The sequence below is a fragment of the Bubalus bubalis genome, chromosome 14, assembly GCF_019923935.1.
Source record: "Bubalus bubalis isolate 160015118507 breed Murrah chromosome 14, NDDB_SH_1, whole genome shotgun sequence".
In the NCBI taxonomy this organism is placed as follows: Eukaryota; Metazoa; Chordata; class Mammalia; order Artiodactyla; family Bovidae; genus Bubalus; species Bubalus bubalis.
Genome location: NC_059170.1, coordinates 19,852,214 through 19,866,573, shown reverse-complemented (window position 1 = coordinate 19,866,573; position 14,360 = coordinate 19,852,214). Strand labels below are relative to the sequence as shown.

General features: G+C 38.6%; 1 protein-coding gene across 2 annotated transcripts in view; it reads left to right on the top strand.

Annotated features, from left to right (window-relative positions):
• ITCH (itchy E3 ubiquitin protein ligase) overlaps positions 1-14,360 on the top strand; it is a 99,010-nt gene that overhangs the window by 13,881 nt on the left and 70,769 nt on the right. The window contains exon 3 of one of the 2 annotated variants that reach the window (XM_045162622.1): positions 2,570-2,706. The exons of the other annotated variant lie outside the window; for it this stretch is intronic. The gene's annotated coding sequence lies outside the window, so the exon portion shown is untranslated. The remainder of the gene's footprint in view (positions 1-2,569; positions 2,707-14,360) is intronic. 2 annotated transcript variants of the gene reach the window in all.

Sequence of the window (14,360 nt, the reverse complement as noted above, 5' to 3'; positions counted from 1 at the left end):
CTGTGAATTCTGGATATAAGCCCTTTATCAGATAAGTGTTACATCTTAGAGATATATTCTCCCAGCCTTTTGCTTGGTTTTTCGTTTTCTTAATGGTGTCTTTTGAAGAGTAGAAGTTCCTAATTTTAATAAGGCTTAATTTCTCAATTTTATCTTTTGTGGATGGTACTTTTGGTGTCACAGCTAAGAAATATTTGCCTGATTGGGCACTCCATTTAACTTTGCTGGATTCCCATGCATTTATCTGTAAAAACAAATAAGATGTGTGTAGTATTTTGCTTTCTTTGAAATGATATTTTATTCAGTTCCTTTGGGACTCAGAGGAGGTGGTCTTTGTAAATTTTTTTTTAATTGGAGTATAATTGCTTTGCAATATTGTGTTAGTTTCTGCTATACAACAAAGTGAATTAGCTATATACATACACATATCCCCTCCTTCCTGCGCCTCCTTCCCATCCCCCATCTCACCCCTTAGGTCATCACAGAACATGAAACTGAGCTCCCTGTGCTCTACAGCTTCCCACTAGCTATCTGTTCTATGCATGGTAGCGTGTACATGTCAGTGCTACTCGCTCCGTTCGTCCCACCCTCCCCTTTCCCCCATGTCCACATGTCTGGTCTCTATTCCTGCCCTGCATATAAGTTCATATGTACCATTTTCCTAGATTCCACATATATACGTTAATATACAATATTTATTTTTCTTTTTTCTGACTTCACTCTGTATAACAGACTCTAGGTTGATCTACATTACTACAAATGACCCAATTTTGTTCCTCTTTAATGGCTACTATCCCATATATTTATGTTCCACATCTTCTTTATCCATCTGTCTGTCGATGGAGATTTAGATTGCTTCCATGTTCTGGCTATTGTAAATAGTGCTGCAGTGAACATTGGGGCACTTGTGTCTTTTTGAATTATGGTTTTCTCAGGGTATATGCCCAGTAGTGGGATTGCTGAGTCATATGGTAGCTCTATTTTTAGTTTAAGGAACCTCCATACTGTTCTCCATAGTGGCTGTATCAGTTTACATTCCCACCAACAGTGCAAACAGTTCCATTTTTTGCACACAGTCTCCAGAATTTATAGTTTATAGATTTTTTTTGAGAGGAGGTAGTCTTGAAATAGAATACTAAGGTGAAAATTTGCAGGCCCAAACTGGAGTGTAAAATTGACCCTGCTTTCATAATCCTATCTGTTTCCTAATGGATAAATGGTTATTTGTCCCAAATGGCAACCCACTCCAGTATTCTTACCTGGAGAATCCCGTGGACGGAGGAGCCTGATAGGCTATAGTCCACGGGGTCGCAAAGAGTCAGACACGACTGAGTGACTTCACTCACTCACTCTGCCCCCAATGTTTAGAACTCTTGGAAATAAATGATTCTGATTTTTTTCCTGGATTTTTAATACAATATTTAAAACTATCCTTTTTAGTTCTTTTACTATAAATGCATAAATTTGTTTATGTAGTGTACACAGACATTACTTGTTAGCTCATTATTGACATCTAGTTTCCTTAATAATTCTCTTTTTAAAAAAATGTTTACTTTGGCTTCCTGTGTCTTTGCTGCTGCTCTGAGGCTTTCTCTAGTTGCCGTGAGCAGGAGATACTCTCTAGTTGCAGTGTGCAGACTTCTCATCGCTGTGGCTTTTCTTGGTGTGAAGCACAGGTTCTAGGCACCTGGGCTTCAGTAGTTGCTCAGTGGCATGTGGAATCTTTCTGGAACACGGATCAAATCTGTGTCCCTTGTATCAGCAGGTGGATTCTTAATCACTGGACTACCAGGGAAGACTGATAATTCTTAAACAATGTGTAAAAATGATCTGAGAAAGATTTGTTGGAAGGATGAGATGGTGGCTATCCAGAGTCGTCTTATGAGGAGAATTCAGGGGTTTTAAGAGATAGTCAGAAACAAGAGTTCTTGGACACCAGGAAATTGAGCTTTATATTTAATCGAGTTGTATAGTTTCGCACAAGACTTTTGGCAGAAGAGAGCAATATTTAGAGTAGTACAACAGTAGTTATATTTATTGTTGGCATGTTAAATCCTTTAAATTCTAGCAGTAAATAGTCAAAGCCAGGACACAGCTTATAATAATAGTTAATACTAAGATGTTTATCCGAAAGCTGTTTGGGAGAACTGGGAGAAAAATTGCCTTCTGTAATACTAGGTGCAAAGTTCAAACCAGCAAATGAATGTTAAAAGTTACAGTTCTGGTGCCAGTTTCCTTCAGCTCTTTTATACTGTTGAACCTTGAAAATTGTACCTTCTTATGTTGTTTCTCTTTGGGATTCCCTGGTGGCTCGGACGGTAAAGCATCTGCCTGCAATGTGTGATACCCGGGTTCAATCCCTGGGTCCAATCCCTGGGTCGGGAAGATCCCCCTGGAGAAGGAAATGGCAACCCACTCCAGTACTCTTGCCTAGAAAATTCCATGGATGGAGGAGCCTGGTGGGCTACATACAGTCCATGGGGTCTCAAAGAGTCAGACACAACTGAGTGACTTCACTTCATGTTTCTCTTTGAGTAAGATAATTGTCTTTTTTATGCCTATGCTTTAGAATTCACACTGGATTCTGATTTGGCTGGAAGATGGGGAAGAACTCTGGATTATCTGAGATCACTACATGATGTTCAGAGCCAAAGTGTCACTGTTGTGGGGGATAGGGGATGGTCTACATCCTGCTTCCCTGTTAAGGTAACTTTTTCCAGTAAATAGGAAAGCAGTTTTCCCCTATTGTGAGTGGATCTGAGTTAGTTTCTCTCCTTTTGTTGAGAAATTAAGTTATGGGAATTAGCATTTACTTTCTACCCCAACCCAAAGAACTCTTAATCCCTCTGTCAGTATCTTTGTCAACCCATATGCCAAAGTTAGCTCCTTTGCTATCATTAGTGGAGAATAAGATCTAAACATTGCTCTTATAGTCTTTGCTTCTGTGACCCCAGTGAACAGGAATTAGTTTTCAGCTCAGCTGGGTAATGTGGCTACTGGTTGCATACACCAGAACTACTTCAGACCCCCATGTTTCCACTTCCAACTGGGTTGAGGCTGGAGTCCATTCTGTATTGTAGTGGCTAGTGAATGAGGACAGATTTTTCAAAACAGGTCTTTTGATATGTAGCTCTTTCACTTGAGTAGGGGTTTGGGAGCATGGCTGAGTGGCCCTATCCATGGGAGACTACTCAATATTTAGTTACCATGTATGCTTTTGTATTTTAGTAAGGCTGAGAGTTTAGCTTCATTTGGTTTTAGTTCTCTGAATACCACTGTGTATTTTAGCTCTTTGAACTCTGTACTTTCTGCTTCAGCAAGCAGTTTTTCTCCTTACTGGTTTTGTGTGTTTTCTGAAATGTCTTTTTGGTGGCTTCTTTTAAGAAATTACAGGCCTATATAAAATTATCAAGTTTTGTAGGATAAATTAGACATGGCCTATAAAAATAACTGATTATGTTGGATGTGTTATTTCTGAAAAGAAACCCAAGCAAATTTCATAATGCCCTGGTTATTTAATGATTTCTTTATAAATAGGATACATATTTTAAAATAAGGCTAGAAATGTAGTTTCTCTGTTACTTATGGGATAAGATGTTACTGAAATAATCTTGTGAAATGTGTGTCTTTCCACGTTTTTTTCCCCCACTGCCTTTCATGAAGATGTTAAGGTTAGTTTTTATTGCTGGTAATGTTTTAGCACCTTCTTTTTACATTAGACATTCAGTCACATTTTTCTAATGTGATAGTAAACATTAATCAAAATAAATGATAAGAAAGTGTTAAGAACTGGCCCTGTTTTAAGTTTCTTCGGAGAAGGCAATGGCACCCCACTCCAGTACTTTTGCCTAGAAAATCCCATGGATGGAGGAGCCTGGTGGGCTGCATTCCATGGGGTCGCTACGAGTCGGTCGCGACTGAGCAACTTCACTTTCACTTTCACGCAATGGAGAAGGAAATGGCAACCCACTCCAGTGTTCTTGCCTGGAGAATCCCAGTGACGGCAGAACCTGGTGGGCTGCCGTCTATGGGGTCGCACAGAGTCGGACACGACTGAAGCAGCTTAGCAGTACCTGACAAGACTAATAAATAATGGATTATTTTAATATTGTACTAGATTTTAGATTCAAATTGCTATCTTCATTGACTCAAATCACAGTGGTTTACAAGGTGAAGATACAGGCTCTACAGTGTATTCGATTGTGAAAGCGTTTTAAAAAAATCATGTGAAAAGTCAGTTTTCCATAGGAAATTCATAGTCGCCTATCTCCGTTTCTGTGAATTTTAAAGCTTTAAATGGAGGCAAAGTTGAAATTGGCTTTAGAAATAGTCTTTGGAGGAGGTGAAAGAAGAATAGATTGTAAAACGAAGGAGACATTAAAACAGATAGATTAATCTAGCAATGAGGTACTGAGGTAGAAGAGAGATCCTAGAAAGGAAGATGAGTTCTGGAGAGATCTCCCCAAGATACGTAAATCTAATGTCAGGTGTTTTTTCTTGTTGTAAAAACTAAGAGCATTTTTTGGTCCCCCAGCCCCATTCCTCAGGAAGCACTCATTTTTCTGTCCCAATGGTTTTGCCTTTTCCAGAATGTCACATAAATAGAGATCATAGGCTCTGTTAGTTTCTTAGGATTGCCGTAATAAATTGCCACAAACTGGGAAGTTTTAAAACAGCACAGCTTCATTTCCCCCCCATGTTCTAGGAGTCTAAAAGGCCAAAATAAGGTATAACTAAAGTTGGAACTTCTCAGGAATAATCTGTTTTGTGCCTCTGATTCCTCGCATTCCTTGTCTTGTATGTAAATATATATATCTCCAGTTTGTGTCTTCATCTTTAGCTTGATCCATTATAACTTTATCTTGATTATATTTGTGAAGATCCTTTAAGACCAAGTAAAGTCAAATTCTCATTTCCGCATGGACATAAATTTGAGGGGAGACACTGTTCAACCCAGTGGTAGCCTTTAAAATTTTTGATTAATGTTTTAACTGTTTTAAAAATTTATCATACAGTGATTGGCTTTTTTTTGGGTGTTCAGTTTGGTCACTTAGTCGTGTCTGACTCTTTGTGACCCGTGGACTGTAGCACGCCAGGCCTCCCTGTCCATTACCAACTCCCAGAGTTTACTCAAACTCATGTCCATTGAGTCAGTGATGCCATCCAACCATCTCATCCTCATCCATCTCCTCATCCATCTCCTCATCCATCTTTCCCAACCTCAGGGTCTTTTCCAGTGAGTCGGTTCTACACATCAGGTGGCCAAAGTATTGAAGTTTCACCTTCAGCATCAGTCCTTCCAGTGAATATTTTTGGGTGTACAGTTGTATGAATTTTAACACATTTATTGATTCTTGTAACTAATACCACAATCAGGATACAGAACAATTTCATCACACCAGAAACCTCCCTTGTGCTATATTTTTTAGTCAAACTCACCCTTATTTCTTAACCTCTGGCAGCAACACATTTGTTCTCCATTTCTCTGTTTTGTGTTTTGGAGACTGTCACATAAAGAGAATAGTACATATTAAACTTTTTGAGAAGGGGTTTCACTCAGTATGATGCCTTTGAGATTCCTCTGAGTTGTTGTATTTTTAAAAAATTATTTACTTTTGGCTGCACTGGTATCTGTTGCTGGAATGGGCGTTCTCTAGTTGTGGTAAATGGAGCTACTACTCTTCCTTGTGTGTGAGCTTCTCGCTGTGGTGGCTTCTCTTGTCGGGGCACACAGGCTCTAGGTGTGCAGGCTTCAGTAGTTGCCACTGTCAGAATTAGTTGCTCTGAAGCAGGGGGAATCTTCCCGTACCAGGAATTGAACCCATGTCCCCTGCTTGGCAAGTGGACGCTCATTCGCTGTGCCCCTAGGGATATCCTGTTGTGTTTTGTTAAAAAATTTTATTACTGAGTAGTATTCCAGTGTGTAAATGTACTACAGTTTATTGATTTACCTGTGGAAGGAGACTGGTTTCCCTGGTGGTTCAGGGGTAAAGCATCTGCCTCCAATGCAGGAGATGTGGATTCGATCCCTGGGTCTGGAAGATCCCTTGGAGCAGGATGTGGTAACACACTACGGTGTTCTTGCCAGGAAAATCCGATGGACAGAGGAGCCTGGCAGGCTACGGTCCATGGGGCCAAAAAGTCAGACACTACTGCAGTGACTGAGCACGCACGCACGTGGAGGGAGATCACGTCGTTTCACATATTTGCAACTGTGAATAGAGCTACTATAAACATTGTTGTACAGATTTTATATGGACATGACTTAGTGACTAAACAACAGCAGCACTTTACAGGTATTATCTCAATCTTGAAACCAAAACTACAATCCAGTTATTCCTGTTTCATGGATGAAGAAAGTAATTCAGTAATTTGCTTAAGTTTACACAGTAAACAATGCATGTGGATGTGGATCTAGATCTATTTGACTCCAAAGCCTGCACACTTAATTACCATGTTATAGTATCTTTTGGCGGAGAAGGCAATGGCACCCCACTCCAGTACTCTTGCCTGGAAAATCCTATGGACGAAGGAGTCTAGTAGGCTCCAGTCCATGGGGTCGCTCAGAGTCAGACACGACTGAGCGATTTCCCTTTCACTTTTCACTTTCATGCACTGGAGAAGGAAATAGCAACCCACTCCAGTGTTCTTGCCTGGAGAATCCCAGGGACGGGGGAGCCTGGTGGGCTACCATCTATGGGGTCGCACAGAGTCGGATACGACGGAAGCAACTTAGCAGCAGTAGCAGCAACAGTATCTTTTGGAATGCATGCTGTAGAGTAGACTAAAAGAATTGTTTCTGCTTTCTAGTTTAAGGAATGCTACCAGATGAGATGCTTGAGCAGAATATTGAAGGTTAAGGGAAGACCAGATGACCAGAAATTTAGGGAAATAGTGGGGCGAAGTTTTAACGGAACAGGATAAGTAAATCACAGAAGTATTAAACAGATGGCATTTTGGAGAATGATGAATAATTTTCTGTGATTGGAGCATAGGGTGTGTATGGGAGAATGGCATGTGAAATAAGATAATAGGCAAAGGAGGATCATGGCAGATCATCAGAGTTGTGTAGAAAGTTCATCTTAGAAATCCTTTGATAACACTATGTGGACAGATTGGGGTGAGGCAAGGAGAAATACTGAAATGAGTAAGATAGTACAGGAAGAAGCAAATGAAGGGAGTAGTAATAGGCATAATGAGGAAGATGTAAAAGTAAAGTTTAATTATAAGATATTCCACCCATGTCCAACTGTTTTATTCTAATGTCTTAAGAAATTTTTTGCCTCTTCCATACTTCCCAGTTTTATGCCATGAGTGTGAGGTATGTAGGGTTAACAGGTTTTTCACTTTAATGCTCGAGAACATGTGTTAGCAAACTATGACTCGTGGGAGGAATCTGGCCCGCTGTTTTTTTTTTTTTTTTATATATAAATAAAGTTTTATTGGGATAGCCCCCTTCTTTTTATGTGTTCTCTGTCACACTGTCACAGTACAATGGCAGTTGAGCAGTTGTTACAGAGATCATATGGCCCCCAACTCTGAAATGTTTAGTTTCCGGCCCTTTACAGAAAAACTTTGAAGAGCAGCAGATTGAAAGCTTTCTTCCATCTAATAACTGAAATGCATGTGATAGTGCTTACTTAATATTATATATTGTTCTTTGTTAACTAAGTGACTGACCACATAGTCATTCACAATCTACCCATAGTGTATTTGGAAATTTTTTTGAACCTGGGCCGTGGTTCCCTCTTGTTTAAGAATTTTTAAGTTATTCTGTCTTTCTGAACACAAGATCAGATCATGTTCAAATAAAGGTAGTTTTACTTCTTTCTCTGCAGTCCATATGCCTTTTGTTTGATTTTCTTGGCAAGTTACACTGGCTAGAACCTTTGAATAAAAATGATGAGGGCTGGCATTCTTTCTTGTTCTTGATTTTAGGGGGAGAGCATTCAGTCTTTTACCATTAAGTAGGATGTAAGCTGGAGAAGGCAATGGCACCCCACTCCAGTACTCTTGCCTGGCAAGTCCCATGGACAGAAGAGCCTGGTGGGCTGCAGTCCATGGGGTCGCTGAGGGTTGGACACACCGAGTGACTTCACTTTCACTTTTCACTTTCATGCATTGGAGAAGGAAATGGCAACCCACTCCAGTGTTCTTGCCTGGAGAATCCCAGGGACGGGGGAGCCTGCTGGGCTGCCGTCTATGGGGTCGCACAGAGTCGGACACGACTGAAGCGACTTAGCAGCAGCAGCAGCAGCAGCAGCAGCAGGATGTAAGCTGGAGAAGGCAATGGCAACCCACTCCAGTACTCTTGCCTGGCAAATCCCATGGAGGGAGGAGCCTGGCAGACTGCAGTCCATGGGGTTGCTAGGATTTGGACACGACTGAGCGACTTCACTTTCACTTTTCACTTTCATGCATGAGAAGGAAATGGCAACCCACTCCAGTGTTCTTGCCTGGAGAATCCCAGGGACGGGGGAGCCTGGTGGGGTGCTGTCTCTGGGGTCGCACAGAGTCGGACACGACTGAAGCAACTTAGCAGCAGCAGCAGCAGCAGGATGTAAACAGAGACATTACTTTGCCAACAAAATTCTGTCTAGTCAAAGCTGTGGTTTTTCCAGTAGTCATGTATGGATGTGAGAGTTGGACTATAAAGAAAGCTTAGCGCCGAAGAATTGATGCTTTTGAACTGTGGTGCTGGAGAAGATTCTTTAGAGTCCCTTGGACTGCAAGGAGATCCAACCAGTCCATCCTAAAGGAAATCAGTCCTGAATATCCACTGGAAGGACTGATGCTGAAGCTGAAACTCCAATACTTTGGCCACTGATGCGAAGAACCGACTCATTGGAAAAGACCCTGATACTGGGAAAGATTGAAGGCGGGAGGAGAAGGGGACAACAGAGGATGAGATGGTTGGATGGCATCACCGACTTGATAGACATGAGTATAAGTAAGCTCTGGGAGATGGTGATGCACAGGGAAGCCTGGTGTGCTGCAGTCCATGGGGTCGCAAAGAGTTGGACACAACTGAGCGACTGAACTGAACTGAAGCTATAGTTTTTGTTTGTTTGTTTGTTTAATTAGATGCCCTTTTTCAGGTCGAGGAAGTTCTCTTTTACTTCTGGTTTCTTGAGTGTTTTTACCATGAAAGGGTGAGTTGTGTCAAATGCCTTTTGTGCGTTGAGATGGTGATACTGTTTTTGTACTCTGTTCTAATATGTCTATGTAATATATATTACATTAATTGATTTCTGGATATTTATCCAAGCTTGTATTTTTGGCATAAATTCCACTTGGTCATGGAATATTACTTAATTCAATTTGTTTGTATTTTGTTGATGATTTTTGCCTCTGTATTCAATATAAGAGATTCACCAACTGTGTACAAGGGATCCACTTTCTCCACATCCTTGCTAACACTTCTAATCTCTCTTTTTTTTGGTTATTATTGGCTGGACCATGCAGCATGTGGGATCTTAGTTCCCCAACTAAGGATTGAACCTGTGCCCTCTGCATTGGAAGCATGGACCACCAGGGAATCTCCTGTTTGGAACTTCTATAGTTTTTTCTTTCTTTTTTTAATAAAATCATGTCATCTGGGGACAGATAATTTTCCTTGTTTCTTTCCAATTTTTTCTTTCTTTTTTTTTTAATGCCTTAATTGCTTTGGCTAGGATTTGTAGTACTATGTTGACTAGAGATGCTGAGAGTGGGCATCCTATCTTGTCCTAGTATTAGAAGAAAAGATTTCAGATTTTCACTGTTGAGTGTGATGTTAGTTGTGGGCTTTTTCATATGTAAAACATATTTTATTTTGTTGAAGTAATTCTGTTCCTAATCTGACAGCTTTTTAATGAAACAGTACTGAATTTTGTCAAATGCTCTTCTGCATTAGTTGTGATGTTCATGTGGTTTTTATCCTTTATTGTAATGTGGTATAACACATTGATTTTCTTTATTTTTTAAAAAATATTTTAATTTTATTGGAGTATAGATGATTTACAGTGTTGTTAGTTTCAGGTATACAGCAAATGATTCAGTTATATATATTTTCATCCTTTTTTAGATTCTTATATGGGTTATCACAGAATATTGAGTAGAGTTTCCTGTGCTACAGAGTAGGTCCTTGTTGGTCACACTGATTTATTTATTTTTGTATGTTGACCCCATCTTGCATCCCAGGGATTAATCAATCCTACTTGGTCATGATGTATTAATCCTTTTAATGTGCTGTTGAATTCAGTTTGTTGGTATGAAAATGAAACACTTTGAATGTTATAATGTGGTGGCTCTGGAAATACCAGATTCTTCTCCCATCTCAGAGTTTCTTGTTGCTGCCTGCTGTTGTCATTTGATTGATTGTTTCAGACTAATTTTTGTATAGTCCTGTTTTCTTTGTCTTGTATGGTCTCTGAAGTCTGTTCTGTTAGATTAGTGGTTTGACAGACAACCTTCTCACTGATTGATTGATATAAAATCGGTTTATAACATTTAAGATTCAAGCGTACAAAATTATATTTTGACTTCTGTATACACTGCAACATGCTAATTACCACGAGTTTAGTTTCCATTCATCACCATGCACTTGACTTCCTTTATCCATTTTGCCCTTCCCACACTTAATTTCTGCTAACCACTATTCTGTTCTCTCTGTGTGCTTATTTTTGTTTGGTTTTGTCTACTCACCCCCCCCACACACCCCCAACACACATATGAAAGAAATCATACAGTATTTGCCTTTTTCTGTCTTATTTCACTAGCATAATACCCTCCAGGTATATCCATGTTGTTGCAAATGGCAAAATTTCCTCTCTTAAAAAAAAAAAAAAAAAATTTTTTTTTTTTTTAAGCCGAGTAGCATTCCCTTGTTTTAAATATACACTACATCTTTTTTATCCAGTCATTCACGGATGGCAACTTAGGTTGTTTACATATCTTACGTCTTGTATGTAGTGCTGGATTGAACATGGGTATGCATATATCTTTTCAAAATAGATGTTTTTGAATTTTTTGGATAAATACCTAGAAGTGGAATATCTGGATCATATTCTTAATTTTTGAGAACTCTCCATATTGTTTTCAATAGTGGCTACAGTAATTTGCACTCCCACAAACTGTACAAGGATTCCCTTTTCTCAACATCCTAACACTTGTTATTTCTTGCCTTTTTGATAATACTTACTCTAATGGTGTGAGATGGTATCTCATTTTGGTTTTGATTTGCATTTCCCTAATATTTAGTGATGTTCACAGCTAAGAGTTTTATGATTTCAGGTATTACATTCAAGTCCTTAATCTATTTTGAGTTGACTTTTTGTATGGTATAAGCTGGTGGTCTAGTTTCATTCTATTGCATGACCAGTTTTTCCAACATCATTTATTGAAGAGACTATCTATTCTCCATTGTGTGTTCTTTTCTCTTGAGTTGTGTATTCATTGTCCATTTATGTGTGTGTTTATTTCTGAACTCTCAATTCGGTTCCATTGATTTGTGTGTTACTTGGACAATACCATGCTGTTTTGATTACTGTGACTTTTTAATATAATATGAAATCAGAGTGAATGATACTTCAGCTTTGTTTCCCCCTACCCCCCTCAGGATTGGTTTGGCTATTTGGGGCCTTTTGTGGTTCCATACAAATTTTAGGATTTTTTTGTTCTTCTGTTTCTGTGAAAAATGTCATTGGGATTTTGATAGGGATTGCATTGACTCTGTAGATTGCTTTAGGTCATATGGACATTTTAAAATGTTAAATTCTTCTAATCCATGAGCCCACATACCTTTACATTTCTTTGTGTTGTGTTCAGTTTCTTTCAGTAATGTCTTTAGTTTTCAGTGAAAGATGGTCTTTCACCTAGCTGGTTAAATTTATTCCTAGATATTCTTTTTGTTACAGTTGTACATGGGATTGTTTTTCTTAATTGCTTTCTGATGATTTGTTGTTAGTGTATAGAATAGACTTCTATATATTGATTTTTTTTTTTTTTGTATCCTGCAACTTTAGTGTATTTTATTTCTAATGGATTTTTTGGTGAAAAATTTTTTTAATACATAAAACTGTCATATTTATTTCCTGTAGGACACCCAGTTGGCATTGGAGAATTGGTTGTTGGTGTGGGGAACCCACCCACGGCACTCAACTTGAGACTTGTGGGAATTAGCGACCAACACCTTTACACTGTTAACAAAATGAAAAGAGAAGCCATAGGCTGTGAGAAAATGTTTGCAAAACACGTAAAGGACTTATATTTAAAATACACAAATAACTCTTAAAATGCAACAGTAAGAAAACAAATAATGAGTAAAATATCTGAAAAGACAGCTTGTGAAACAGTGTACATAGATGGTAAATAATCAAACATACGAAAAGATGCTCAACATCATGTCGCATGGGAATTACAAACTAAGCCACTAGTGAAACATCGTTGTACACCTATTAGATTGGCTAAATTCCAGAAGTACTAAATTCTGACAATATCAAATGCTTGTGAGGATATGGAGCAGTAGAAATTTTCCTTCAGTTCTAATTGGAATGCAAAGTGGTACAGCCACTTTGGAAGATGATTTGGCAGTTGCTTACAGAGCTAAAACATAGGTTTACCCGTATCATCCTGTAATTGTAGTCCTCTTTACCCAATTGAGTAGAAGACTTACATACACAAAGAACCTGCACGATAGTATTTATAGCAGTTTTATTCATAACTGCCAGAAGCTGGAAGCATCTTAACACCCTTCAACAGGCACATGGATGCACAGAGGAATAAACACATGTGAAATGTTTATTCAGCAAATTAAAAAAAAAACTGTTAAGCTCTGAAAAGATACGGAGGAAACTTTAATCGTAGTATCAAGAAGCCAGGCTGAGGCTCTTAAATTGTGTGATTCCACTATCTAACATTCTGGGAGAAGCAAAACTGTAGAGACAGTAAAAAGATAAGTGGTTGCCAGAAGTTCTTATTGAGGGAAGAAGAATGAATAGGGGAAGCACGGGATTTTTAGAGTTGTGAGATTATTCTCTGTGATACTATACTATTGAATACATGGCAGTTATGCATTTTTCAATATCCTTAGGACCGTATAAGGTTCATAAAGAGTGACCCTTAATATAAATTGTGGACATTAGTTAATTAAAACTGTAGAATATTTAAGGTACTGATTAGCAAGGCAGACAAGGTTGCCTACCTTTGTAGAAATTAATAAAATTAATTTAAAAAGTCAGAAAAATTTCAGTGATGTGGTAGAAAGTAATAGTATGGCTACATTATACTGGTCAGTCAGGGAAGACCTGAGTATTAACTTGAGGGCTGAATGCAAGATGTTAGTTATTTAAAGATAAGTGGGAAAAACATTCTCAGCAGAGGGAACAGTTAGTGTAAGCCTATAAGTCCAGAATGACTTTAGTGTGTTTGAGAAATAGAATCCAGATTTACAGTGGCTAAGGAGGAGAATGTTAAGGAGAGGAGAACTCAAGAAAGTAGGTCATGTATGGAATGAAGTGGAGCTTCTGTAAGCCAGAGTGAGGAATTTGGATTCTATTTTAGGTGAGATAGGCAGTTATTGGATATTTAAGCAGAGTAGAGCAAGATCTAATTTTAATGTTTAGAAGAATACACTAACTTTGATGGAAAATGGCTGAGAGGAAGAAGGAGCAAATGCAGAGGCAGGGAGCCTTATTTAATGACTTGTAATAGTTTGTTGACAGGGAAGGGCTGGTTGTGGCTTGGGCTAATGTAGTTAAAAGAAAAGTAAGCATATATTTTAGGGTATATAGTAGGGTATATTTTGCAGATAGAATCTTTACAACTAGATGAGGGAAAGATTTAATGCTCATAGCTTTGACTTGAGCACGTGGGTGAATGGTGCTGCTGTTGAGCCAGGCAGAGTTTCACCTTAGTCATTTTGGTAATGCAGACAATTGTAAAGGTTAGACCTAGGAGTCTGGCGCTCAGGCGAGAAGATGGGCTTTGAAGTGTAGATTCTCTGTCTACTTAGTCTTGAGGTATTTTTCAAATTGTACAAGTATGGTATATATTTTCTTTTTAAACTCAAATAATACATATAAAACCACAAGTTCCCCATGACTTCCTTCTTTAGTACACAGAAGGGTAGCCACTATTACCAGTTTGGGATGGATACTTTTTCTGCCTTTATTTATATTTACCTATAGGGATATGCATTTTGTTTTTATTTGCAAAAAAGATTACATTATATATATTCTGCAACTTAAATGTTCTTGAAATCTTTCCATTTCAGTTACTAGTAAGTTCTAATTGTTGCATAGTTTTCTGTGGTATGAATTTGTGATTCTTTAACTGGTTGCCAATTAATACTAAGGTTTCTATGATTTGTCTTTATTATA